This window comes from Perognathus longimembris, chromosome 28, assembly GCF_023159225.1.
Source record: "Perognathus longimembris pacificus isolate PPM17 chromosome 28, ASM2315922v1, whole genome shotgun sequence".
NCBI lineage: Eukaryota > Metazoa > Chordata > Mammalia > Rodentia > Heteromyidae > Perognathus > Perognathus longimembris.
The window spans coordinates 79,208,355-79,234,327 of record NC_063188.1 but is presented as its reverse complement, the minus strand read 5'-3'; the positions used below and the strand labels follow the sequence as shown (position 1 = coordinate 79,234,327).

The window sequence follows — 25,973 nt, the reverse complement described above, 5'->3', positions numbered from 1 at the left end:
AAAAAGATAACAAACTATAAGTTATTAGCCTATAAAACTGTAATACTTCTGGAAGAATCCATAAGAAAAAGTCTTCAGCATCTAGGACTAACTAGGTATAGATTTCTTAGACAAATCACACAACATACACAAATTTGAAAATTTAAATATCTGAAAAATTAAAATTTTTGTTCTGAAAAACATCTTCTGTTAAGTAAATGTAAAGACCAGCTGCAGAATAAAGAAACATTTTCACATCTGACAGAGGACTTGCAAAGATGTGCAACACAACTGGCCATTAAGGAAAAGCCATTTTTAACAAGCTCTAACCACAAATCTATCAAAATGGCTACATGGTGAGAAAGATATTATAAAACTGACCTCTTGTTCATTGCTGGTGGGAATACAAAATGGTATAGACAGTCTGGAAAAGTTTTGACAGTTTCATTTATTTTATTTTTTGCTGATCTGGAAGCTTTAACTCTGAGCTGTTTTCACTCAAGGCTAGTGCTCTACCACTTGATCCCCAGCTCCACTTTTGGCTTTTTGGTGGTTAACTGGAAACAAGAGAGTCTCTTTCCTGCCTAGGCTGACTTCAAACCAGGATCCTTGGTTCTCAACCTCCCAAGTAGCAAGGATTTCAGGCGTGAGCCTCCAGTACCTGGCATTGTTTTGTTTTGTTTGCTTGTTTTTGGTGTTGGTACTGGGAGCCTAAACAGAAAAAGCTGGAAGTGGCGCTGTGGCTCAATTGGTAGAATGTTAACCTTGAGTACAGATAGCCTAGGCTCTGAGTTCAAGCCCCAGGACTGGCAAACAACAACAACAAATTTTAATGATTTTCCCCTTTTTTATTGAGTTTGTTTTTTGTTTATGTGGTGCTGAGGAATTGAATCTAGAACCTCAAGCATGCTAGGCAAACCCTCTCCCACTAAGCTACATTCCCTTCCCAAATAGAGGTGGCGTGTGAGTGTGTGTGTATGTGTGTGTGTGTGTGTGTGTGTGTGTTATGGGGCTTGAACACAGGGCCTGGGTACTGTCTTTGAGCTTTTTGCGCTCAAGTCTAGTGCTCTACCACTTTGAGTCACAGCGCCACTTCCCCTGGCAGTTTCTTTTAGCACTAAAAATATATTTATAATCCAACCCAGACAACACCGAACATACACTTAACATCTCGCCCACCAATTACACTTCTGGGTATTTAGCACGAGGAAATGAATTTGTTAGCACAGAAAACTCTATGTGATATTCACAGCTCTGTTTTCTTTTGTTATTTTTGCAATACTTGGGCTTGAACTCAAAATGCCTCAGGCTTGTTATACAGACTCTACTGCAACTAAGCCACAACTTTGTTCCTTTTTTGTGCTTTTTTTATGCCAATCCTGGGGCTTGAACTTAGAGCCTGGGCACTGTCCCTGATCTTTTTTTGATCCAGGCTAGCACTCTACTACTTATGCCACAGCTCTACTTCTGGCTTTTTGGTATTTAATTGAATAGTTTTATGGAGTTTACTATCCAGTCTGGCTTCTCGCTTCCAACCACAATTCTTAGATCGCAGCCTCTTGAGAAGGTAGGATTACAGATATGTGTCACCAGTGCCTCGCTGTGCAATTCCTGTCCAGAGGTGCACTTGCACTGTGATGGGTGATTTTAGGCTTCCCATTATAATTAGAGTAACAGGAGTGCGCCACCAAGTGGCAGCTCTCAATTGAGGTCTCTAAAACTTTTCTACACTGGCTGGCCTTGAACCACAATTCCCATCTCAGCATTCCAAGTAGCTAGGATTATACATGTGAGCCACTGGCATCTAGCTAGCAGTTTTATCTTGTGTGTGTGCGTGTGTGTGTGCGTGTATGTGTGTGTGCATGTGTGTGCATGACTCAGCTCTTTTGCTTAAGGCTGATGGTCTATTCCTTGGACCACACTTCTAGTCTAGCTTTTGACACTTAGTTGGAAATGGGAGTCTTGTAGCCTATCAGCCCTTGCTAGCTTTGAGTCTTTCTCCTCTAGGTCTCAGCCTCCTAAGTAGTTAGGATTACAGGCATAAACCCCCAGCACCTAGCTCACTTTTATTTTATTTTTTGACAGTCCTGAGGCTTGAACTCAGGGCCTGAGCACTGTCCCTGGCTTCTTTTTGCTCAAGGTTAGCATTCTACCACTTGAGCCACAGTGCCACTTCTGGCTTTTTCTATATATGTGGTGCTGAGGAATCGAACCCAGGGCTTCATGCATGCTAGGCAAGCACTCTACCACTAACCCACATTCCCAGCCCCTCACTTTTATTTTTAATAGATTAAAATGGGAAATATATCAGGGACTGGTGGGTCAGGCCTATAATCCTAGCCACATAGGTGGCGGGGATCTGAGGGTCACAGTTCAAAGCCAGCCTGGATGGAAAGTCTATGAGACTCATATTTTCAGTCAACCAGAAGTGGAGCTATGACTCAAGTGGTGGAGCACTAGCCTTGAGCAAAATGCTTTGGGACAGAATCTAGCTCTGAGTTTATGCTCCAGTAACAGCACAAACAACACAAAACAAATCTGAAACAATCCAAATGTCCTTTAGTGGGTAGACAGTTAAACTGGTACATCTATACTATAGAATGTCACTCAGAAGTAAAAAGATATGAACTATTGAACTTGGGTAAATCTCAAAGAAATGATGCTCAGTTTAAAAAAAAACTCAAAAAAGGTATGATTCCATTTCTACAATATTCCCCGAAGTGGTGAACATGTTAAGGGTTGCTAGGGACTGGAAAAGTAGGTAACTGTGACTCTAAAGTTTAGCAAGAATGATTGTGGTAGAGAATCTACACAAGAGAGAAAATTGCATAGAACTATATATGTAAATCCAGAAATGAATACATGTAAAATTACTGAAATCTTGTAGGGCACCTACAGATCACGCCTGTAATCCTAACTACTCAGGAGGCTGGAATCTGAGGATGAGGGTTCCAAGCCAGCCTAGGCAGAAAAGTCTCTGTGGGACTCTTAGCTCCAATAAACTACTCAAAAAGCCAGAAGGGGTGCTGTGGCTAGAGTGGTGGAGCTATATCCATGGGCATAAAGAGGCTCAGGGACAGCACCCAGGCCCTGAGTTCAAGGTCCAAGATGGGCAAAAAATTAAAACAAAAAAAAAGTACTGAAATCTAAGTAAGCTCTGTAGATTGTACTAATGTCAGTGTCTTGGTTTTTATATTATATTCTAAATATATAAGACATAGCCATTGGGGAAAACTAGGTGATAGCTATGTGAGACCTCTCTGTAATACTTTCGTTTTACAACTCCCTTCAAAATGAAGTATTTATGAATTACTACAAATATTTTAGAATTTACACATTTGCATATTATAAGATGGAAATACGTCTTTAATGTAGAAAATAGCCAAATACAAAAGAGCCTAAATTATTGTTTATTCTGAAATTATTATAGGTGAATTCATTATAATTACATATAGTTGCAAACCTAGAGAAGTAAAAAAAGTTTGCTATTAAACATCTGTATCACTCAATTCATCTAAAGGGTAAGAATTAGTAATATAAACACATCTTTCCAAATATAATATATAATATCTACAGATATTTCCCACTCAATTCAAAACTATTGTCTTAACGAATTGTGGTGCTGACTAAGCAAATACACAATCTGCAGGGCAGTCAGGGAGACTGGAAGCTGTGGGCTCAAACCTATGCACTCACCATAGGCAATCGCTATAGCCATTACTGTCTCCATCTCCATAACAAACAGGATGGAGATTCATTCTCCCTCTCTCCCGGTCATTCTCTCTGTGTAACTCTGTGTCTATCGGCCTGCCTCCTCCCACCCCTTTTTCACCTCAGCCCCGAATTAAAGTGTTTTTTTTTTCAAGTGATTTGGACAGTTTCATTTAAATGATCCGAGACCATCTCTCCCCTGCTTATTCACTGATTAGGAGTTGTTTTTTAATGTCATCAACACCTCTGTACAGCAACACGTGCATCAGTGACTCACTGGGAGAAGACTGACAAACTGACACGGAAAATCATTTGCATGGTCAAGCAGTTTGCTTGCAAAGGGACACTTGGGTTGCTAATTGTCCCTTGACTTTATTATAGGCTCTCCAAGCCTAAAGGGCCTCAGTCAAGAGTGCGCTTCCAATTAGGAATGGTGAAATATTGTTATTCGCAGGGAAATGGTCAGAACTCGAACAAATAATGTTGAGCGAGACAAGCCTAGAACACAGAAAACAAAGGGGCATGATCTCCCTGATATATGACTGTTAAGAAAGGGAGACGGAGAGACAGTAGAGACCAGGTCTGTGAAACCAAAAACTGCTTGTCAAATGGTATTTCCCACAGGATTGGGGCAGTGACCCAACAGTATGTAACGAAAAGCAAACAACTACTCAACATATAAAGGTCAAAAATCGACCTCTCAGTGGAATACAATAGCTCAAAAGCTATGTATGTACGTTCATATAAGTCTACTGTCGACATATTGTCTAATATCGACATTACATTTAAAGCCCTAGGTGAATTTTCTTGGGCTTGGCCACGTGGCTACTGTATATGTTCTTGATAAATTGTATATTGTATATATGTCTACCTGACCTAGAGAAGGGAAAGAAAAACAGGGCGTAAGATATCACAAGAAATGTACACACTGCCCTACTATGTAACTGTACCCTTTTTCCACAACAATTTGTTCAATAAATAAATTAATTAAATTTTTTTAAAAAAGAGTGCGCTTCGAGATTTTATAGAAGCCCTCTCCCTACCTTTCGAGTTGGCCGGGAGCAAGTGGAGCAGGGTTGGGTTTCCGCACCGGGGTAGTGTCTCCACCTCGTGGTGTCCAGTGCCCGCAAGCGGGACTCGCAGCTAGATCCTCAGGGAAGTCGCACGCCCGCCCGCCCAGCAGGAGGAGCGGTAGAACCCACCTGAAGCACAGCGCGCGGCTGTGGGCGGGGCGAAGTGGGCGGAGCCTGGAAGCGGGAGGCGCTCGCGTTCCAGCTCAGCCCGCCAGAAGAGCGCGCGGCGGGCAGGCGTGCAGTCGGCGAGCCGGGTTGCAGGCGGCGGCCGGCCAGCTAGCCGAGTAAGAGTGAGCCGGGTCTTGGAGACGGGGAGGTGTGTGTGAGTGTGTGCGTGCGCGTGTGTGTGTATGTGAGGGAGAGAGAGAAAGAAAGAGTGTCTGTGTCGTGTGGTGGGGGGGGACTGTAAAGGGGGGTGGGGGGGGAGGAAGGAAAGGGAAGAGGCGGAGCGTGGGAGCGCACAGTGTCAGGATACAATAGTGCTCGGCGCCGCCTTAGCCTCAGCCACTGCTGCGGCTGTTGCTGCGGCGGCCGGCCAGAGCCTCCTTCGGACTGTGAGGCTTGATGGGCAGCAGGGCGAGCGAGGGCGCCGTGGGGAGCAAAGGCGAGTATGTGAGGTGCGGGGGCGGCCGAGTAGATATCAGCGGGAGTCCAGAAGGAGGGGCCGAGGGGAGTATTTGGGGGCAGGTGCGAGAAAGGGAAGTGAAGAAAGCGGGCGGCGTGGGGGGGCGGTTACCACGCCCACCCCCCAACCCGTGATTGGCCTCGCCAGGCACGTTGCGGGGGGCCCCTGTTAGGGACGCGGCGAGAGGAGCCACGAGCTCATTGCGCCAAGGTAGGCGTCACAGAGGGCGGACCCTGCGCGAGCATGGTTGGGGGCTTCGGAGTGAGTAAGCTTGCGGAGTGGCGGCCTCGCTGAGGAGCGGGTGGGCGCGGGGCAAAGCCTCCGGACTCCGCCTCGCCGGAGCTGAGAAGCGCTCCGGCTCCACGTAGCGGTGCCTTGGGTGTCCCCAGAGCCGGTGAGTCACGAGCTTGTGCGAACCTAGGTGTAAAGTGTTTGGTGGCTCTCTACTGACTTGTGTGACCTAGAGGAGCGGGTGCCTGGGAGTGGGGCGTGGGTGCGAGGAGTCGGGCTCTGGGGCAAGGAGTGGGGAATGGGGACGAGGAGTGGGGTTCTGGGGCGAGGAGTGGGGTTCTGGGGCAAGGAGTGGGGATCAGGGATGAGTAGGGCTCCGGGGCAAGGAGTGCGGCTCGGGGGCGAGGAATGGGGCGCGGGGGCGGAGTGCGGCACGGGGACTGGAAGTCGGGGCGAGAGCAGGACCTGGGTTCAGCTACTGATTGTGAGGAATTGAACCCAGTAGGTCGAAACAGCGGTTCCTTGGGGTGTCATTTTCTCGGCGTTCCCTTCTCATTGCAGTCCTCGGCATGGTGGGGGGGGGGGCTCAAGGCCTCTAGCCAGGTGGTGGGAGGGTGTCCTCTGTAGGCCCCAGGTTGCTGGATATTCTATGGAGAGGAGTGAGGGTGCACCTTGGCTACTACAGAGTGGATGGGTGGGCAGAAGCGAGTGTGGGGCCAAAGGAGTATTAGATATTGCAGGAGAGCTAGGAGGCACCCCCACTGAGCAGGAGCTTAGATCCCCTGCTGACTGGCACGCTTTTCTCTTTACATTGTTGCAAGTTGCAAGTTTGCAGGCACCTGGAGCCCTCCTGGGGGTGGGAAAAAACGTGTGGGCTTTGCAAGTTGCAAGGAAAGTTTCCCACACACCCCCTCCCCCCACCACTGGCGATTGCGGAGTAGAGAACTGTTTGGGCGTTCGTTTTTATTTTTTTGCGCTCTGCAGGGGTGGGAAAGAAGTCATAATAGATACATTCTTGAAACTTTTAAATCTTTTTTCCCTCCCATTTTTCAGAGCATAGCCCAAGGACAGCTTCTGTGAAGCCTGCACTGGGAAACCTGCATTTTATTTGGAAGAGGAGTGGGATCTCAAGTGAGTGACCTATTAAGGTTGGTGTGTGGAGGCATGTTTAAATTTATGGGTTTGTTTTTTTTTTAGCTGTGCTGGGCACACATGTAGCTTATAGAGGTTTGGCGAAAACTTTGGCCCCTCCTAAATCAGTGACCGTAGTTGTGCACTGGGATTTTTTCTCCCTTACCCTGAGACGCATTTATCTGTGAAGCTGAGGATGGAAATCCTGCCCTTATCCCCCCACAATCTGGTTGTATGGGAAATCAAAACCATGTTAATGGTAATTCCAATGGCCTGGAGTAAAGGGGCCACTTCATTCCCCTTTATTCAGTATGATAGTTAACTAACTCTAAACTCAGAAAGTAATGGAAAAACATTTAGGTAAAAACTGGTTGCACAACCTCATCGCTGACAAACCAGAATCCACTTTCCCAGAGTAGTTCTCCTAAATACCTACCCTGCAGCCACTTGTCAGCTAGGAGGGGAGGAGGAGCAGAGGAGAGTGGGAATGAGAGCAAATCTACTCAGGAGCTTGAGATCTGAGGATTGCTGTTGGGAGCCAGCCCTGGTTGGACAATCTCTGAGATTCTTATCTCCAATTAGTCACCAAAAAGCTGGTACTGGAGCTGTGGCTCAAGTAGTAGAGTACTACCCTTAAGAAAAAAAAACTAAGGGTCATTACTCAGGCCCTGAGTTCAAGCCCCAATACAGGTACAATACACACACAAGATCTAGGCATAAGTACTTGAATTATGAAAGGATAATAAAATATCTTCAAAGATTACCTGAGATGTTTAAGAAGTGCTATTAAATGCCCAGTATGCATTAAATTCTCAATCAGTGTTAGGTATTATTGCCACTTTTTTGTCATTCGGCAGTGTTGGTACCTAGAAAAGAGCTCTTAGCCTGTTGTTGATGCCTTCAAAAAGTTTTTGAAATTTTTTGGTCAGCTCTGATATAATCAATTATGCTACTCTGCTTCTAGAATCCGCACATTGTCTCCTCTCTGTTCTGAGTCATATTGCTAGGCCTTGGAAGTGTGGTGTGCCTATTGGTCACAGGTAGTGCAGGGTAAAGAAAGACTTCCTACCTGAAAGTGCTTGTGATCAGCTAGGAGCCAAGAGTAAGTGACTTGGAAAGTAGCCTTTGGGCACTACTGAGTCACCTCTTGGCCTGCAGAGGTTTACAGGGCTACATCAGGTGATGGTGTGGGACATTCATCAAAACTGGTATGAATTGGTAAAATTAAAAATCAAGAATGTGGAAGCTGTGTGTTTATTATAATGCTTGTCTTTTCTGTCTCTTGCATTTCAGTAACTGTAATTCCCATCCCTGCCTCAGGATACACAAAAGATATATCTCAGTTTTCCTTAAAGAATTAGCTGGAACTAAGTATTTGGGGAGTGGTGAGAGCAGTATAGGAGGCATCAAGTATTTGTACAGACATAACATTACAGAGGTCTCTTACAAACTGATCAGAGATACACAGAGCAAGATTTAAAATGAGGTTAAACATTATCATAGAACATAATGTACCTACCTCTTCATAGAGTTTGTACAGGAGTTAAGGAAGATTGAAGTTGTATGTTGGCTTCCATTAAGAAAACTTCTCATGAGGTAATTTACCATGACCTTTACTAGCCCTGCTTTATTATAAATGTGAGGTTGGTATTGGCATTGTCGTAACAATTTTTTTTCAGGGCTTGGGGCTTGAACTTTGGGCCTGGGCTCTGTCCTTGTGCTTTTGCTCATGACTAATGCTCTAACCACAGCTCCACTTCTGACTTATTCTGAGTAGCTTATTGGAAATAAAGAGTATCACAGACTTTCCTGCCTGTGCTGGCTTTGAATTGCAATCCTCAGATCTCAGCCTCCTGAATAGCTAGGATTTCAGGTATGAGCCACCACTCAAGTGATTTGTTAGTGTGCTGCTAAGGATCAAATCTAGGGCCTTGGGCTGGGAATGTGGCTAAGTGGTAGAATATTGCCTAGTATGCTTGAAGCCCTGGGTTTGATTCCTCAGTACCACATAAAAAGAAAAGGCCGGAAGTGGCGCTGTCACTCAAGAGGTAAAGTGTTAACTAGCCTTGAACACAGGCTCAGGGACTGTGCCTAGACCATGAGTTCAAGTTCCAGGATTGGCAGAGAAACAAACAGGCACTGGTGGCCCACGCCTGTAATCCTAACTGCTCAGGAGGTTGATATCTGAGGATTGTGTTTCAAAGTCAGCTTGGGCAGGAAAGTCCATGAAACTTTTAACAATTAACTACCAGAAAACCGGAAGTGGTGCTGTGGCTCAAGTGGTAGAACACTAGCCTTGAGCTGAAGAGCTCAGGGACAGTGCCCAGGCCCAGAGTTCAACTGCCAGGACTGACAAAACAAAAAACTAGGGCATTAAACTGAAATGTCAGCTGTGACATTTGCCTAAAATGGAGACACTTTAATAGCTTCAAAAGTTTCTGGTGGTATAGTGAGTAGGAAAGCTGGAAACATCCTGTGCAATGTGGGGAAGGAATAAGGATGAGTGGTTAGGAATGATGAATGAATATAAGAGTGCTAGCATTTGGTCATTGAAGACTAACTACTGTCTTGAGTTTTCTGGAATCTTTGTGAATCCCCCATGTTATTGCCTCCTTCCTGTAAGTCTCCATAAACAGTAGTGGCAGCACACCACCAGAACTCTCTTTTTGCTGGGTACTAGGAAAAACTTGCTTAATCCTTTAGTTAAGCTTTGGAAAAGGAAGATCAGAATTTAGATCACTTACCCCTCTGAGCATGAAGACAGGACCCTGAAGGTTATGGTTTGTACTAGGCTTTAGATAGGAGACACCTATAAATTCATGAATATTCCTTAAATAAGTAATTTTGTTTCTACCCTGAACCAAAAGCCATGACTATTCCCTGCTACCCAAGAAGCTCATTTTTATATAGCTGATAAGCAAGAAAACCTGAGCCTGGGATGTATATTAGGAACAGCGAGCAATGAATATGGTACCAGTATGACCAGTACACTAGACCTTATTGTTCAAATCTTCTGGGAAGCTTTCTAATAGTATTCTTTCCAAAAAGTTAGTTTTGATAAAATATCATGAGTACAAAAACATTGCAAGATTGGTACAAAAAGCTCACTGTATTCCCTTTACCCAAGGTCACCAATTATCAGCAGTTTGTTTTCATTTATTTTATCATTTGTTCTTTCTGTTTCATTTTCCAAATCATTTCAGCATAATTAATGAGAGATTGGCACTTGTCAAGGCTATCCTATCTTTAAGTGTTTCATATGTAGCCACTAGTGTAGCAGAGCATTGATGGTGGGGCCTGACCCCAGCGATAAAGCCTTAAGTATATCTATGAAGCACACATTTATAAATCATGTGGAGCCTCTGGTGCTAGATAAAGAAATCCATTGCTGTAAATGTATTTAAGATAAACCTCCCTTTTTCTCACCATCCTTGTTAAGTTTGTTCCTGCTTATGTCAAACTTTATTGTTAGCAAAGAAATTTTACTCCCCAACTTAGCATGATAATATTCTTTAACATTTTTATTTATTCTAGCAAATGTGTGCTACTTCTGTTTACTGAAAGAAAAAAAGCTCCATATTCAGTGGAAAAGAGGTAGTATTTTGCTGAAGGGACAGACTATCTTGAGAGCAAGGAATGGGGACACCGGGCTGGTTAAGGACCTGAGGAAGAGATGTCTGTGAGTTACATATATGAATCTCCATCTTTTCCAAAGCTTTGCTGCTCATAGATGATGTTCATGATTTAGGGAAACCTTTGGTGTCAAACGTACCACAGGAATCGTACCAGGCCAATTTGAGTTTGAATCCTGGCTCTTTCCCTTGATCTAGCCTAGCCAGTTACTTAACTTTGTGCCTCAGTTTCTTCATCTACCAAACCACATTTGTAGATTGTATTGAAAATGTAATTGAGATAATAGTTGCTCTGTAAATATTCACTTTATCTTCTACAAAAATGCAGTGGGGGGGAGAGCATGAAAAATATTAGGTATTAAAATGAGAACCAACTGGGCTTATTTTTTTTTCAACAAATAACTAATTAGTTGAATTAAGAAACATGATAGAGGGCTGGGAACGTGTCTTAGTTTTAGAGTGCTTGCCTAGCATGCAAGAAGTCCTGGGTTTGATTCCTCTGTGGCTCAAGTGGTAGAGTGCTATCCTTGAGCAAAAGAAGCTCGGGGACAGTGCCCAGGCTCTGAGTTCAAGCCCCTGCACTGGAAAAAAAAGGAAACATGATAGAAATTACCATATGGGATAATAAAAACAACAGCAATGATTTATTAACCATTTTTTTCTTTACTAGGCACTAGATATTTCTCTTAGTTGAGGATATCTCTCCTGGGGTGTAAGGTTTAAAACAGTTAAACAGCTAACTTGTCCAAGGTCATACAGAAAAGAAGAGGTAGAATTTCTCTGTGAGGGAGACCAGAATGGTGCTCTTGGAGCCTCAAGAATGAGTAGGAATAAACAAGGTAAAAAGTAGAGAGAAGGGATTGCCAGGAAGAGGGAACAGCAGGTGTTGTGAGGGCATAGAGGTGGGAAAGAGATTTGAAAAGAATCCAGAGATTTAGCTAGGATCTGGGCAAGAGGTGAGTTAGGCAGGAAAAGAATGACAAGACCTTATGGGACCTCATTAAGGATCTTGAGTTTTTTTCCAAGGACAATGGGATGCTGTTGGAAGATGTTTTTAACCTTTTCTTAAACCGTGTGTGTGTGTGTGTGTGTGTGTGTGTGTGTGTGTGTGTAAAATCCAGGAATATGTGTAGTATTGTCTGAACAAAAATGGTTTAGGAACGTCTTTAGTGTCAGACTTTGTAATGTAATAGAAGCAGTGTGTCTGGCCCAGATGTGTAGGTCTTAGCAGTTTTTACTGTCTACCATGAACATTTCCTAATGATGCTGCAAAAAGCTAGATTCAGAATGCTCCTAGAAACAGGTTTAATCAGACTTATGTATCTGGTAGATCTTTCAGCTTTTACTTAGTCTTCTCGAATGCATTAAAAAATTGGAGTTTTAAGGAAACAAAATTCCAGATTTCCACCCACCCTTGAAACCTGGGTTGATATTCATTGTTAGAAATGAAACTGTGAGAGTTGGGAGCATGTGGCTCATGACGGTAACCCTAACCTACTCAGGAGGCTGAAATCTGAAGATCCCCGTTTAAAGCCAGCCCTGACAGGAAAGTATAGATTCTTTATCTTTTAATCACCAAAAAACTGGAAGTGGAGCTGTGGTTTAAGTGGTAGAGTGCTAAACTTGAGTAAAAAAAAAAGCCCAAGGACAGCACTTAGGCTTTGAGTTCAAGCCCCAGGACCAGTACAAAAATAAACAAACAAGAAAGAAATGAAATTTTCAAGTGTAAGCCTGATTTAAGCATAGCATCATGAATATACTTCACTGACTAACTGAAAAGTTATGGGTTTTTTTGTATGTCTTTGTTATCTGTGATGGCAGACAGTACACATTTGAGGATTTGGGAAGACTTACACATTTTTTTTCAATGCGTATGCATTTATGTTCATCCAGGTATTGGAAGTTTTTATGTTATAATTTTTTTTCCAGTCATGGGGTTTGAATTCAGGGCCTGGGCTCTGTCTCTGAGCCTAGCCTCTCTGTGCTCAAAACTAGCACTCTACCACTTGAGCCACAGCAACACTTTCGGCCTTTTCTGTTTTATGTGGTACTGAGGAATCGAACCCAGGGCTTCACCCTTGCTAGGCAAGCACCCTACCACTAAGCCACATTCCCAGCCCTCAATTATTTCTTGTGTGCATAGTAAATCTTATGGGAGGAAAACCAGTGTTAAGTAGTAGCTGATACAAGATTTTGCAGGGGATGAGGGTGGTTAGTGGTGACTGAATCATCTAAATTAGTTTTGCTCAGACATTTAGTGATTGGCAGATTGGTTAGCTTATGTTGGAGGACCTAAACTAAGATGGATCACTCCATTTGTTCTTTTCTATGGCTGGCAGGTCTACACTTGTTAGTATGGTGGTCTCAAAGAGTAGCAAGTGAGAGCAAGCACTATGCCACAAGCACTTTTCAAGTGTCTGTTTATGTCACACTTGCTATTGTTCCATCAGCTAAATCACACACATGCTTCCATGGCCAACCCAGAGTCATTGTGGGAGGGGACCATTCAATGGGATGAATGCAAAGAAATGTGAAAAACTGGAGGTATTTAATGAGTCTAATAATTAGTAATGAACATTAGCACTCAGACTGGGGATGTAGCTCAGTGGTAACTTCCTGGCTAGCATGTGTAAGGCCATGGATTCTATCTTCAGCAATTTAAAAGTGCTTTGTCATTCCTGAAATTTTGGAAATTCAAGGATTGTTTCTTTGTATTTAACATACAAAGACATTACCATAGCTTTATTGTGTTAAGTATTCTTTTGTTTTTTTCTTTTGTGGGTCCTATGCTGAGTTTCTTTGTGCTCAAGGCTATGAGTTTCTTTGTGCTCAAGGCTATTGCTCTAGCACTTAAGCCACAGCACCACTTCCTGTGTTAGGTATTCTTTTTATCTTAATACTTTGTGCTTGTGCAATACTGTTTTTTGCCAGTCCCTGAGCTTCTTTTTACTCTACCACTTGAACCACAGTGCCATTTCTGGCTTTTTCTGTTTTTGTGGTACTGAGGAATCAAAACCTCTACCACTAAGCCATATCCCCAGCCAGTGCTATATGTTAAAATTGTACTTCTTGCTTTCTTTTTCATTTGCATATTTTTTTGGTTGGTCAAAGGGCTTGAACTCAGTGCCTGGGCACTATCTCTGAGCCTTTTTGCTCATGGCTAGTGTTCTACCACTTTGAGACACAGTGCCTCTTCACATGTTTAATAAATATTTGTTCTTTGTCCCTTAAAAAAAAAAACTTCTCTGTTAACACTTCTGGCAAATCTTGCTAAAACCCATTTCTGACTATAGTATATTCTAGAGACTAATATGAGTAAACGTATTAGGATCACCTTCTCTTCTACCATGTGTGAAATAGAGTGATGGTTTCTCTAAAAGGAAACCAAAAAGTGACTGGGTTCGGGTATAAGTATTCTTGTAAGTGGCTTATATGCTCACTGATGTTGTGTAACTATTATTTATTTAAAGGAGGCCATGGATTTCCTCAACCCCTGTTCAAGCTTTATCACAAAAAAAAACCTAGTGTACTACATTGTATTCTACATTTTACAATTAAACAGTAAGATTTACTTGGGAATCTACTACCACCAGAGAAATGAGAAAAACATTAATAACCTCTTCTTGGAACTTTTGTGTATTTTATAATTTTTACCTAAGAGAAGAAATTCTTTCTTGGGCATAAGAATAATGACAAGATTCTCTGTAGGTATGTTTTATTTGATCAGGATTTAAAAATCTTCCTGCGGTTTCTGAAGAATCGAGCATTGCACTGTGAGGTATTCAGTGGCCAGTAACAACCAATTTGAGACACTGGCTTTTGATCTTTGCTCTAGGAGATCTCAGATAACATTCTTTACATAACTAACATTGGCTTTACTACTACAGCTTACGGACTAAAATTATTACATAAAAATGCAACTAGAAAAATGAGGGAGGAGGTAACAAGTTTGATAAATGAACTTATCGCCTTACATATGAAACTGGAACCCCTCTGTATATCACTTTAACAAATAAACATTTTTTAAAAGGTGACCAAAAAAGAAAATGTACTCATCCAGAAAATAAAATAGAGAAATTTTTAAAAAGACAACTAGATGCTGTGAGGTACATGTGGAAAACTGTACATGGGTCACTTTGGGCATCTCAAAAGTATACATTCCTCTGGAAAATTACATGGTGATAGAATCTTAGCTTCTCTTTCCTCCAAGAATAAAAAATTAAAAATCTCTTAACATTTTAAAAGTCAGTGACTTAAAAAGCGATCAGAATGGTGTTTTGTTGGTCAGGCACTGGTGACTCACACCTGTAATCTTAGCTGCTCAGGAGGCAGAGATTAGGAGGATCACAGGTCAAGGCCACCTGGACAAAAAGCAAGATCTCTTAAAACCAATAATTGAGCATGATGGTGCATTTGTTATCCTAGTTATTGAGAAGTGTAAATAGGAGGATCAGGTTCCTGGCTGGCATGGGCATAAAAGTTCATCCCTAGCCAGGTGCTGGTGGCTCATGCCTGTTTTCCTAGTTATTCAGGAGGCTGAAGTCTGAGGATCCTAGTTTGAAGCCAACCTGGGCCAGAAAGTCCATGAGACTCGTTGCTAGTTAACCAGCAATAACCCTGGAAGTAGAGCTGTGGCTCAAATGGTAGCTTGCTCCACTTCTGGCCTTTTCTGGTAGTAAATTGTAGCTTTTCTGCCCTGGCTAGTTTCAAACTGTGACTCTCAGGTCTCAGCCTCCTGAGTAGCTAGGATTGACTATAGGTTTGAGCCACCAACACCCAGCAATATTTACATTCTTGCTGACAAACTATTTCTGGAAGGCTGTTCAAGACACTGATAGGCTTGGCCATGCATTGCTATGTAAATTTCCCTGTCTCAAAAATAAAATATGTATGATGATGATGGGAATTTTAATAAGCTCCTTTCCAAATTGACCTGTTCAGATCTATTCTGGTTCAAGAAATATAATCCAGTCATATTTTTCCCCAGGAATGCCTTCGTAGTGGCGTACATTTGATTTTTATAGTACTGGTAGTTGGGGCCAGGGCTTTGTGTATGCTATATACACAAAAATCTTTATAGTCCTGCCTTTTCCAGAATGCCATATGAATGGAATCATACAAAATACAGCCTTTCGGAGCTGGGAATATGGCAAGAGTGCTTGCCTCCTACACATGAAGCTCTCTGTTTGATTCCCCAGCACCACATATATGGAAAACGGCCAGAAGGGGCACTGTGGCTCAGGTGGCAGAGTGCTAGCCTTGAGCGGGAAGAAGCCAGGGATGGTGCTCAGGCCCTGAGTCCAAGGCCCAGGACTGGCAAAATAAATAAATAAATACAGCCTTTCATGGTCTGAATTGTTTTACTTAATACATCCATATTATGCAAGTTAAGAGCCTTTTAAATTTCCTTTTTAGTCGTTGAATAATACTCTATTCTATGTACTAACTTGTTCATTCTTTTTTTTTTTTTTTTTTTTGGCAACTCCTGGGTCTTGAAGTCAGGGCCTGAGCACGGTCCCTGGTTTCTTTTTGCTCAAGGCTAACACTCTTACCACTTGAACCACAGCATGATGTCTGGCTTTTTCTGTGTATGTGGTGCTGAGGAATTAAACCCAGGGCTTGATGTATGGGAGGCAAGCACTTTACCAGTGGCCATATTCCCAGCCCCATTCTTCTGAAAGACAAGATGTTCATTATTTGTGATTATGACTAAAGGTGTGCCAAATATTAGCATATAAGTTCTTTGAGTGGACATATCAGTTTCTGAGAACTTTTTTCCCTCTCAATTACTCAGCCTCCTTCTGTGATTTTCTCCTGGATTCCAGTGGTAAATTTATTATACTGTTACTTCATAGTTTTTTGGGGTTTTTTTTGGCCAGTCCTAGGCCGTGAACTCAGGGCCTGAGCACTGTCCCTGGCTTCTTTTCTTGCTCAAGGCTAGCACTCTGCCACTTGAGCCACAGCGCCACTTCTGGCCATTTTTCTGTGTATGTGGTGCTGAGGAATCGAACCCAGGGCCTCATGTATACGAGGCAAGCACTCTTGCCACTAGGCCATATCCCCAGCCCACACTTCATAGTTTTTGAATACGGTCTATTTTTCTTTACTCTTTGGTTTTTATTTGTATTTGCCTGATCAGTAAACATGACTTTCAAGCTCACTGATTCTTTTTTTTACCCTATCAGCTTTATTGTCAAACCTACTGTTAGTTTGAGATTTTTATACTGATAGTTTTTTTTGCTTGTTGGTTTGTTTTTTCGGGGGGGGGGGCTTCAGTTGGGTAGTAGTGATAAGAGGGATTGAACTGGGCCTCGCTTTTATCATTTGAGAACACCGTAGTCCTTTTATGAAAACGTTTTTATTTCTAGTTTTCCTTTTTTATTACATTATTTTTTCTTTGGTACTGGGGTTTGAATCCAAGTCTTTTTTTTTTCTAAGCAAGCCCTCTACCACTTGAACCATGCCTCCAGCTCCTTTTGCTTTATTTTTTCAGATAAGGTCTCTCTTTTTCCCCCAGGACCATTCTTAGCCTGTGATCTTCCTCTACCTATTGCCTCCCATTACAGGAATGTATTGCTCTGTCTGGCTTGTTGGTTGAAATGGAGATTCTCAAACTTTTTTTGCCTGGGCTGGTCTCAAACAATGATCCTCCCAAATCTCCATCTCCAAGTAGCTAGGATTACAAGCATGAGCCTTTCTCTACCCCACAAGAATTTTCTTAAATTTTTCTGTAGTACTGGGATTTGACTTCAAGGACATTTGCTTGCTAGTCAAGCAAACCACTTGAACTATGCTCCCAACCCTAGATTCTGTCTTACAGATTCCATTCCTTTGCTGAAATGATGTCTGGTCTTGCATATTATGTGGTTTTTCCATTCATCCTTATATAAATTGTTTTGTACCAATACTGGCACTCTCACTTGTCTTTTTCTTCTCAAGGCTGGCACTCTACTACTTAAATCACATACCACCTCTAGCTTTTGCTGATTAATTGGCAGTAAGAGACTCTTAGATTTTTTCATCTGGCCTCAAACTGTGATCTTCAGATCTCAGCCTCCTAAGTAACTAGGGTTATTAGATATGAGCCATTAGTGCCCCGGCTTAATTATTATAATCTTTCAATTTTTCTTTATAGCAGTACTGGGGTTTTGAGTTCAGTACTTTGGTTGGTAGGCAGGCACTCTGCTGCTTCATCCACATTCTGTTTTTTTTTTCCTTTAGTCATTTAGCAGAGAGAATTTAATGGTTTTTCCCAGGACCAGCCTCTTACCACAAGCCTTCAGTGCTCCTGCCTATACCCCCTTGCATAGCTAGGTTTAACAGGCATATGCCACTGTGTCCAGCCCTGCTTTTTTTCCCTGCATTTATTTTTCTTTACTGGTCCTGGAGCTTGAACTCTGGCCCTGGGTGCTGTCTTGTCCCTGAGCTTTTGTGCTCAAGATTAGGACTCTACCACTTGAGCCACAGCTCCACTTCTGGCTTTTTGTGGTTAATTGGACATCAGTCTCATGGACTTACCTGCCCAGGCAGGCTTTGAACCATGATTCTCAGATCTCACCCTCTCCTGAGTAGTGTAAGAATACAGGCCTGAGCCTGTATTCTGTATTATGCACGTGGCTTAAATTGCATTTTTTTTCAAAATTTTATTATCACACTGATGTACAGAGAGATTACAGTTTCATACATTAGGCATTGGATACATTACTTGTTAAATTGCATTTTTGTTGTTGTTGTTTTTTTGCCAGTCCTGGGGCTTGGACTCAGGGCCTGAGCACTGTCCCTGGCTTCTTCCCGCTCAAGGCAAGAACTCTGCCACTTGAGTCACAGCGCCACTTCTGGCCATTTTCTGTATATGTGGTGCTGGGGAATCGAACCCAGGGCTTCAAGTATACGAGGCAAGTGCTCTTGCCACTAGGCCATATCCCCAACCCTTAAATTGCATTTTTGATAGTCCCCAAATCTGTGTTATACTGAAGTTTGGTATGATCACTTTTTAACTTGAAATATTTTCCTGCCTTTTGCTAAACCCCATAAAATTGTGGAAGCTAAATTTAAGATGCTAATGTAAATATTTGATATATCTGGAGAAAAACATTGGCTCATTTTGCTGTCTTTAATGTGGGAGATTTGTTAATCTAGTCAGGAGTTGTCTTGTTTTTGCTGTAGATACCAGAGATTTCCAATTCCTCTAGTGATACCTTCATTTTTACTTTTTTGCTTGGCTTTGAGTTTTTCCCTTGTGATGCTTCCCGCGACCTGTTTTTTGTTTGTTTGTCTTGTTTGGGGGTGCTTTTTTTGTATTTTACACTTACTAATCAAGTAATTGGTTTGCCAAGTATTAGTGGTTGGTTAGTGGAGATCAGGGTAGGAGTTCTTTTTTTCCCCCCCAGTTCTAGCACTTGAACTCAGGGCCTGGGCACTGTCCCTAAGCTTCTTTTGCCTGAGGCTAGCACTCTACCACTTGAACCACAGTGCAACTTCCGGCCTTTTCTGTTTATGAGGTATTGAATCGAACCCAGGACTTCATACATGCTAGGCAAACATTCTTGCCACTAAGTCACATTCTCAGCCAGGGTAGGAGTTGTTAGAGTCTTAAGCCGGGGATTTAGGCAGGTACTAGAACCTCAAGCTTGAGCGTGTCGCTAACAAAAAATTTTCCATTCTTCCTTCAGGGGTGGAGCTTTTTCTTTTTCCCCTGATTTATTTTCCCCAGCTGTGTTGGATATCTGTGAGTGTTCTGAAGCTGTGGCTCTCAAGTCCTTCCTGAGGATTAAGCCTTTTGTTCTGTACTAGACATAAAGGAAAGTAGTCTAGGCAAGTTTCACAATGGGTGCTCCTTTGCTGAACCAGCCAGTACCACCCTGGGAGCTATGTCTGAAGTTTTCCTTAGTCTACACTGGATGGAAGAGCCCTCCTATAGGAAAATCTTTTTAAGGAGTGTGGAAAATTAACATGTCAAAACCAGGAGCTTCAAATTCTGGCCTCCAATAATTTCTAGTTTAATCTTTCTGTTAGCATATAGACCCACAGACCTGTATCTTTCTGCAAGCCCCTGTCTCTCAAGATAGCAGGGTATTGGTTTGTTGTGCAACCTCAGTTCTTTCACAGATAAAATAAAAGTAGTTGCCTTTCAGTTTAGCTAGCTTTTTTTCTTTGTTATAAGGGTAGGAATTATAGCTTCACAGTGCTTTGTATGTCCAAGATGAAACTTGAGTCCTAAATAAGTTTTAATCTATAAATAGCTAGTGGAGTACATGACATAGAAATTTGGTATAGAGTCATTTTTTCTCTTTAATTGTTCCTTGCCACCTTGAATGTTATAGGAAGGCAGAAACAATTTATTATGTATGTTTTGTAATTATTGAACATGTTGTTAGAACTTGTCAATTGCCTAATTAAAAATTAGAGCATGATTTAGTCTATTTAGATTGTTTTGTTAGTACTCTTAACAACTATCATTTTTTCCCTCTGTATTTCTAGGTACAATTGAGTTAGGTGCTGCTTGAATGTCCCCTGTATTATGAGCAAGACACTACATTCTGAATAGAATACAAGCCATATCTGGTAAGTAGAATAGTGAAGGGTCCCCCAAGGGCAATGAATGAAAGTCCTGTTGAGGAAAGGATGTTGTAACTTGTAAAATATTAGACTCATGTAATAAATGTTTGTCTTTAAACTAAGGAAATTAATTATAAATATGTATTTTATGTGTATATGCATGAATATGTATGTATGATGTGTGTAGCATATGTAGTCTTCAAAGCTTGCGAAGAAAAGTTTTAAGGTAGTCTGCGGTGAAGAGTTTAGGACCATGGGTAATGTACAAGAATCCTGTGTGTAACATCCAAAAGTTGGTCCAGATGTACAATTTGGATCTTTTTTTTTTTGCCAGTCTTGGGGCTTGGACTCAGGGCCAGAGCACTTTCCCTGGCTTCTTTTTGCTCAAGACTAGCACTCTACCTACGACTTGAGCCACAGTGCCACTCTGGCTTTTCCTATATATGTGGTGCTGAGGAATCGAACCCAGGGCTTCATGTATACAAGACGAGCACTTTACCACTAAACTATATTCCCAGCCCAATTTTGATGATTCTTAACTTACCCTTCCAACATTGAAGACTCATATTAAAAAAATTTGGGGATATTACCATATTTCATACAAGAAGCTGCAAAAAGTGGAACAGAATCAGTCAATGTTGACTAAGTGCTTGCTGTCTAAAGATCAAGCTCCGGTTGCTATATTCCTCAAATCCTCAAGTGTATTTCCCACAAAATAAGCAATTTCTAAATCACCAAGATATATTTTATACTTTTTATTTTTTGGTTATGGGGATTTAACCTAAGATCTTGGATATGCTAGGCGTGCATATCCCCATTCTCATGCGGGGTTTTTTTTGCCTTTTTTATTATCATATATTAATTATACAGTGGGTTTCATTATGATTCATTTTGGTGGTACTGGGGCTTGAACCTCAGAGCCTTGCTATCACATTTGGCTTTTTTACTCAATTCTGGTGTTCTACCACTCGAGTCACATCTCCCAATTCTGGCTTTTTGCTTGTTAATTGGAGATAAGAGTCTCATGGACTTTTCTGCTGGAGCTGGCCTCAAACCAAGCTCTTTTGAGCTTAGCCTCCAAATTGGCTAGAATTATAGGTATGAGCCACCAGCACTCAGTGATTTCCATAGTGGTACACTAATTTATATTCCCACCAGCAGTGTTTAAAGGGCTCCTTTATCCCTATATATCCTTGCCAGTATTTGTTGTTTGGAAAACCTTCTGACTATAATGAGATAGACTTTCATTTCCTTATCACCAAGGATGTTGATCATATCTTTATGTACTTCTGAGAACTGTGTTCAGTTCACTTGTGCATTTATTAATTGGGTTATTTTGGTACTTAAGTTTTTAAGTCTTTGCATATTTTGGATATTAATACTTTATTCAGTGAATGATTAGCAAAGATTTACTCATTTGTGGGTTGTCTCATCATTCTGGTAATTGGTTCTTTTGATTTGCAAACCTTTTTAATTTGATGTATTCTTAATTACTGGGCAATTGCCCTTATAGACAATATTTGCCTATGTTTCTATCTTTAAGTGTTATCCCATGGTAGTTTCAAAGTTTTAGGTCTTACATTAAGATCTTTTCCCCATTTTTAATTGATTTTTTAATTATATGAGAGGCAGCCCATATTCTTTAAGAAGCTAACTGTTGATCACATGTTGATCACATGTCCATTGCACATTAGTGTCCTTACTCTTGAGAGTCTGATAGTCATGTCACATCCACTCAAAGTTTCTCACCATATTCACCTAATCTCAAGTCTTTTCTACCCACTCCATCCATGTTCATTGACTAGTATGTGTAAATATGCCATACCACTAGCCATCCTATTCCTCTTTTTACTCTATTTGCTTAGAAGATTCTCGACATTCCTCTAGGCTTTTTTTCCATCCTAGATATTTCTTTAGTGCTTTATCTTTTCCACTTCAGTTGTTCCTTCCACCTCTGAAGCTCCATAGGACTAAATATGCTTAGTGTTCCTACCCAAATGAAATGATGTGATAGAATACTTAATGGCCACAATGTCATTTCATCATTCTAGCCCACCCCTTTACAGTGTGACTTTGCAATTCCTCCTGTCTAGAGCAGGAGTCTATTCCTTGAGTGTGGAATATCCTTGTGACTTGCTTTGGCCAGTAAAATACAGCATTTTATTATTACTTATTTTAATATTTATTGTACTAAGATACAGTATTTTGTCATTCTGAATTTCTCTGAGTGACAAATAGTCTAGGTCTCAAAAAGTATGGTACCTTGTCTCTTGTTCCCTGAGGCATGAGAAGGTATGTGAAGAATCCCGAGCTAGCCTGCTAGAAGAAGAGTTGGTGAAAAGAGAGCCTCGGTCAACATTCAAACATCTAATATATGAATGAGACCATCTTGGCTCTTTCAGCCCCCATCATATTACAAGATGACTATCACTGCATGAAGTGCCCTAGGAAAGATCAGACTACCCACCTTCCCAATTCTAACTCAAATTGCTAACCCACAGAATTGTGTGCAAATAAAATATCTAGGGCCTCAACTCTTGTTCCTCTTTCCTCTGCCTCCTGGGATTATAGGCTTAAGCTGGATCCACACGCAGTATCCACACCCAACTGGATAGTGGTTTTGACTTGGTGTCAGGTACTTCAAATACCTTTATGATTATGATAGTAATTGAAGAGGTCTTCACAGGAAAAAGACTAGAGGCTTCTGCAGGTACTCAACAGCAGGGAAGAAAGATTTTCTGTAACTACTCTCATAAAAAGGGAAACTGGGGCTGGGAATATGGCCTAGTGGCAAGAGCGCTTGCCTCCTACACATGAAGCTCTCGGTTTGATTCCCCAGCACCACATATATGGAAAACGGCCAGAAGGGGCGCTGTGGCTCAGGTGGCAGAGTGCTAGCCTTGAGCGGGAAGAAGCCAGGGACAGTTCTCAGGCCCTGAGTCCAAGGCCCAGGACGCCAAAAAAAAAAAAGGGAAACTGATATTTCCCATGTTCTTAATATAGCTAAACTAGGAAGGTGACATTAAGGATTCTTTGTTTTAAGAGTTCCAGAGCAGACATACAATACCCTTTCCTATCAAACACTATTCCTATAATCTATTTTGGCTAGTAATGAATATAAAATAACTATATGATAGCAGCAAAAATTGACAGACTACTATTAACACCTTAAAAATATAGCTTTGGCAAAACACACTCCAACTTGTAATTTAGCCTCGGGTTTTATTTTAACCCTTGTGTTCACACTACTGAACAGCATAATCAAATCAACAGGTGCACAGTCTAGGCCATATTCCCAGCCCCAAGTGCTTTGGAGAGTTGCAGCCTGCCTGTCAGCTCCCAAAGGAATCAAAATAGACTTAAGCAAAATACTGAATCTTTTTCATATTAATAAAAAGCTTAGTTATCTACAAGACTATTGAATATTACTCACAAAAATTTGAAAGTTCTTAGAAACCAGAAGAGCAAATTGAAGCATAGTTCATTAGATTTAGTATTTATGAACTGAGTCAGCTTAACAACTTTATTGAAAGGAGCATAAAACAAATATCTTTTTTTATGTTCAAGGCTAGTGCTCTACCACTTGAGCCACAGCTCCACTTTCAACTTTTTTTTGGTATTTAATTAGAAATAAGAGTATTGTGGATTTTCCTGTCCAAATTGATTTCAAACCATGATCCTTAGATCTCAGCATCCCGAGTAGCTAGAATTACAGGTGTGGGGTGTGAGGCATTGGAGCATGGCTAAAATACCTTAAAACTTGAAGCACAAATAATTCAGATGTGGGCTCATTCATACAAAAGACCAAAATACCAACTTTTCATGCAGTGTAGACAGTCCTTTGAAGAAACAGTCTGAACCAGAGTTCTAAAACGGAGGAGGAAAACATGGACTGAACTGAGGGTATGGGATAAGAGTAGAAGAAAATTTCAGCCTACTTTTATTCCTGGTGATTATTGTAAAGCAAAACAAAACTGTAACACCTTCCTTTAATGTTGTAGAATAAGGTATTTTTTAAAATGTTATCACTTAGACCAACTTCTGCTCTGGGATAAACAGAACTAGAAGAGTAATTTTTTTAATTTTTTATTTTGTGTGTGTGTGTGTGCGCGCGCACGAGCATGTGTTCGTCTTCATCCTCGGGCTTGAACTCAAGACCTAGGCACTATCCTTGAGCTTTGTTCACTCAAGGCTAGCACTCTACCACTTGAGACACAGCTCCACTTCTCACTTTTTGAGACCTGGGCTGGCTTCAAATTATGGTCCTCCTCAGTAGCTATGATTATAGGTGTTAGCCATAGGCACCCAGCTGGAGATTTCCCTTTTATCTTTTGCTGATTTCTATTTTATTTCCTTTATGGTCAAGGCATAAGTTCTTTATGATTTCAGTTCTGCTATTTGGGCCAGTTTTACCACCCAAAATAATTCTCTTTCATTAGAAGAATATATATTTTCTTTAGGGATGTCAGCTTAATCACACTTGGTTCAGATAATGTTCACTTTCTTATGTATTTTACCTGTTCATTTTTTTGTTTTTGGTCTTACTGGGGTAGAACTCAGGACCTTGCTAAGTGACACTTGATCCATAGCCACTAGTTGTCTACTTGTTTTTTTTATATTAAGGAGAATTGAAGAGTCTACGTATATTTGGATTTTCTGTCTTTTTAAGTCTGATAGTTTTTGTTTCACATATTTTGAATCACTGTAAACTGGTTATAGTCCTACCTAGTCTCTTAATCGAAATTGAAGCTTTTCAGTCCCATAGTACTATAGGACTATTTCATGTATTTTGTACAATTCTTTTCAGTCCTGTTCTTCTTTATGCTAGGCAAGCACTCTACCACTGAGCAGAACTCCCAGCCCTATCTGTACTTTCAAAATTAGCCCTTCAGGAGAAATTTATTGAGTGAAAAGTAAGAGGTTGTTTCTGCCTAGTTATTTGAACAAGTCTGAGATTTAGGAAGACTTTTCTTGTATGGAGGAGTAAAGGATTTCCTAATTATGAGTTGGGATTTTTTAAAGGTCTGGTTACCTAGTTGTCTTTCTCTTGGCTTTTTTTTTACTTTGTACCAGTTTTAGTTAGTACATCTGAGCTTTTTTGCTCAAGGTTACTGCTTTACTACTTGAGCCACAGCTCTACTTTTATCTTTCTTTAGTGGTTAATTACATAGAGATAAGAGTCTCAGTGACTTTCTTGCCCTGGCTGGCTTTGAACCACACTTCTCAGATATGAGCTTCATGAAAAGCTAGGATTACATGAGGCACTGGTGCCTGGCTTTCTTGGCTTTTGTGAGGTTGTTTCTTTGTGGCTAGGGAGAGGCAATGGCTAGTCACTTTTTAGTGAATAGGAAAGCCTAACTAATCAGACTCCCAGTTTGAAACTGTCCTTCGGCCCTGTAGCATATCTTTCTTCTAGGCCTGCTGCTGGCACCATTAAGATGCCTGTAAACAGTTTCTCCTTACCTCTTTCTCTTTTCTCTCCTCCAACTCAAGGACCAAATAAACCACTTCTGTATTATGTTTAGGCACAAGTTATGTTCTATTACCCATTGAAATTTAAGCTTTTTAAGTGGGTTGCCTAAGAAACAATCTAGAAAATGAACATTTTGAATACATATTAAGTTTTAGGGCTGAAAATATTCTCTTGGTTTGGATAGTGACCTTTTAAGTAAGAGGAAAACAACTGGACATGCACATATGTATGTACGTGCATATATATATTTGTGTATGCTTGTACTTACAGGTTTGTGCATATAAAATACATATGTATAATATATAACATTTTTTGATGGTACTGAGGTTTGGATTCCTGTCTTAGTGCTTGCTGTATAGTTATCAATACTGAGCCATGATTCCAGCCTTTATTTTTTGGTAATTTTTGAGACAAAGTCTCCCTTCCTTGGTCGATGCTATTCACCTGTTGGGCTGTAGCTGGGATAACAGGCTCAATCCACCATGTCTAGTGCTTCATTGAGAACTTTTCTGTCTGGGCAGGTCTAAAATCATAATCTCAACAATCTCAGCCTCCCAAGT

General features: G+C 41.2%; 1 protein-coding gene across 1 annotated transcript in view; it reads left to right on the top strand.

Annotated features, from left to right (window-relative positions):
• Positions 1 to 4,993: 4,993 nt before the first annotated feature.
• Jade3 (jade family PHD finger 3) overlaps positions 4,994 to 25,973 on the top strand; it is a 91,207-nt gene continuing 70,227 nt past the window's right edge. Inside the window, exons 1-2 of the mRNA XM_048336288.1 lie at positions 4,994 to 5,047; positions 19,863 to 19,946. The gene's annotated coding sequence lies outside the window, so the exon portion shown is untranslated. The remainder of the gene's footprint in view (positions 5,048 to 19,862; positions 19,947 to 25,973) is intronic.